Raw genomic sequence first — 2,922 nt, 5'->3', positions numbered from 1 at the left:
GCAGTGATTGTGTTGCCTCCACCAATAGGTACCCACTGTGGGGTGTCTCTGTGTGCCCACAGAAGTTCAGTTCATCTCCCTCTATCAGAGGTGGTGATTTCCCAGATGTTGCTAGACTATAGCTCTCATCACCCCTGACTGTTGCCCATTTTGGCTAATGGGAGTTAGAGTCCAACAACATCTGGAGGGCTATAGGCAACCCAGTCCTGCTCTGTGTAAACACTGTCTGAATGTTGGGCATTTGACTAATTAGAGAACAAGTGCAAATTGTACAACATTACCAGAACAAAGCAATACTAAAATATACAGATTTTAATACAGATTTTCCCTTCAGAATTTCTGTGCACAATGTGGCTTATGCCAATGCAGGATCCTACTACAATACTGCCTCTCTCAGATGCATTCCCTTTTTAAGGTTGCTGCCAAGTATTAGGCAGGCAGGGGTAGGACTGCCATGATTTTATGACTTGCCAGTGTTGAAATACCCTGAGGATGCTCTTTAGGTAGTGGCCACCGGGACCATGTAACACCCGGTCCTAAAGGAACTTCAGCGGCTCCCAGTACGTTTCTGCACACAATTCACAGTGTTGGTGTTGACCTTTAAAGCCCTGAATGGCATCAGCCCAGTTTACCTAAAGGGGTATCTTCACCCCCATCACTCAGTCTGGACACTGAGGTCCACCTCCAAGGGCCTTCTGGCAGTTCCTTCAGTGCAAAAAGTGAAGTTACAGGGAACCAGGCAGAGGGCCTTCTTGGCAGTGGCGCCCTCCCTGTGGAATGCCCTCCCGTCAGATGTCAAGGAAATAAACAACTTCCAGAAGACATCTGGAAGCAGCCCTATATAGGGAAGTTTTTAATGTTTGACATTTTACTATGTTTTTATATGTGCTGTAAGCCACCCAAAGTGGCTGAGGAAACTCAGTCAGATGGGCGAAGTATTGTTGTTGCTGTTGCTGCTGCTGCTGCTCTTATCACCACCACCACCATCATCATCCCTTCTCATGCCCTTTCTTGAAATGCAGCTGGGTTTCTGTCTCCACTTAGTCATTTGTAAGTTCCATGACTCATACAACAGTTGGTGCCTGTTCTGTTCCCGCTCAGCACATGTCAGCCTCTTCGCCTTCTCTCAAGCACCACTGTATGCATAAGCTGTAATTATAACTTGATTAGTGTAGTAATTCATCTTCCGTTTTTAATCTTTGCTGAAATGTGTGATACGTGGGTGCGAGGGCTCAGCATGTGAGCATTTCTGGGAATTTCTATTTCATATTTATCTGCATATTGTGTCTCAAGTTTCCATCTTGTGTCTCAACATTCCATCCCACTGTAGAATGACCAAGAAAGGGGTCTTGGGACATGACTATGCAGTTCTCGTTGTCCATGGCTGTCATTGAGTTCCATAGGCTGCAGTCTTGGATGCAGTGGAGAATGGGAAAACCAAATCTTTGCCCCTGCAGAACAGGCTCATGAGAAGTAGAAATTTATCTCCCAGGACAATTTTGATCAGTGAGTGGCTGTGCGAAGTTTCGTTCTCTGCCTCCACACAGCGAACTTTGAAATAGGTTGTGATGGATCGGTGCTGCTGTTGACCTGCCATCATCTCCCGATTAGAGACAGGAGGGTCCATGGAGGGTCCAATTTAACTCCCTATCAAGGCAAGAGCAATTGCCATCCAGCCGATTTCCCTCATCTCCAAAGGTGAATCAGCTCATCCTCCTCCTTGCCTTTAATGTGTCCTTCTTAACATGAAAGAACTGCCTGTAATATGGGAGAGAGTTTTCCTTGAGCTTAGAAAGCCCAGCAGTCAAAATCCAAACCTACATAAATATTTGTTTTGATTAGGGGAAAAGAGGGAGTAAAACTGAGGTAAATGGGTTAGTTACAGAATACCAAAGCGAAAAAGACCATTTTTAATTCACCCATATAGTTGGTAAGTGAGCAGACCAGCATACTGTATAAATATCCCCTAATAGAGTTACCATTTAAATGTTTGCATGTCACTGAATTTTGCATTGCTTTGTATTGCTATCAAATCATATTTTTTCTATAAAAAGGACAATCTAACAGCACCTAGGTTTCAGTATTAATACTCACATATGAAGAATGCATAGGGCAACTAAGGATTATCCATAAGCAGACAGCTTTTCATAGGGGAAAAAATGGATTTGTGATTTCTGTTAATTCAGGAGAATGGATTCAATGGCAGTTTGAAGCCATGACTGGGAGTGACAGAATGTCAGTGAATGAATATTCCCCTGGTCAAATGAACTGGAGTCTTCTTCTTAAAGATCAAGGTTCTTTGGCATTTTCTTCACATGGGGAAGTGTTCCTGACCTCTTCCCCATGACCTGAAGGCAGTTCTCAGCTTTGGGAAACAGCAGCAGGAACATGTTTTGGAATGGTGGGTTGACCCCACCCCTTGTTCTACTTGATGCAGTTGCCACAGTGCTAGAGGGAAGAATAAGGGTATGGGGCTGGGGGAAAGACTGGACTTCTCTTTCTCCTAGTCTATCAAACTTGACACAATTTAGCTAGTAATGGTAATAGCATTACACACATGTCACCACACCTCACAATCACATGCAGTGTCATTAATTATGACAGCCCTGTGAGGTATTCCAGAATTATTTCCTCATACTGCAGGTGAGGTGATGGGGGGTGATGGTGAGAGAAAAGGGCTTTGCTTACGGCCACTGAGTGAGGGCAAAGCTGAGGTGAGAGGTGAGCTGAGGACTCACAGATCATTCTGATTTTCTCCTATGCTATACCAGCTATTGTAATGAATTTGTGCCATGGCTATTGAGAAAGTAGGGACACCTCACTGAAATAGAGATTTTGTTTACTTGAAATAAAAGGGATTGGGGCATTTTCTGTTAAGGATGACCTTGAAAGGCTGGTATGTGGGGATAACGATGCTGTCCT

General features: G+C 44.1%; 1 long non-coding RNA gene across 1 annotated transcript; it reads right to left on the bottom strand.

Moving 5' to 3' along the window:
* Nucleotides 1–824: 824 nt before the first annotated feature.
* Nucleotides 825–2,525, bottom strand: LOC309531890. Its single transcript, XR_014219510.1, has 2 exons — nucleotides 2,335–2,525; nucleotides 825–1,758 (listed from the first exon to the last, which is right to left on the bottom strand). It is a non-coding gene; the product is annotated as an uncharacterized lncRNA (long non-coding RNA).
* Nucleotides 2,526–2,922: the final 397 nt, after the last annotated feature.

The sequence above is a fragment of the Podarcis vaucheri genome (assembly GCF_965113315.1).
Source record: "Podarcis vaucheri genome assembly, chromosome: 5".
Lineage (NCBI taxonomy): Eukaryota > Metazoa > Chordata > Lepidosauria > Squamata > Lacertidae > Podarcis > Podarcis vaucheri.
Note: the sequence above shows the minus strand (reverse complement) of the source record. Positions and strands in the feature narration are given on the sequence as shown.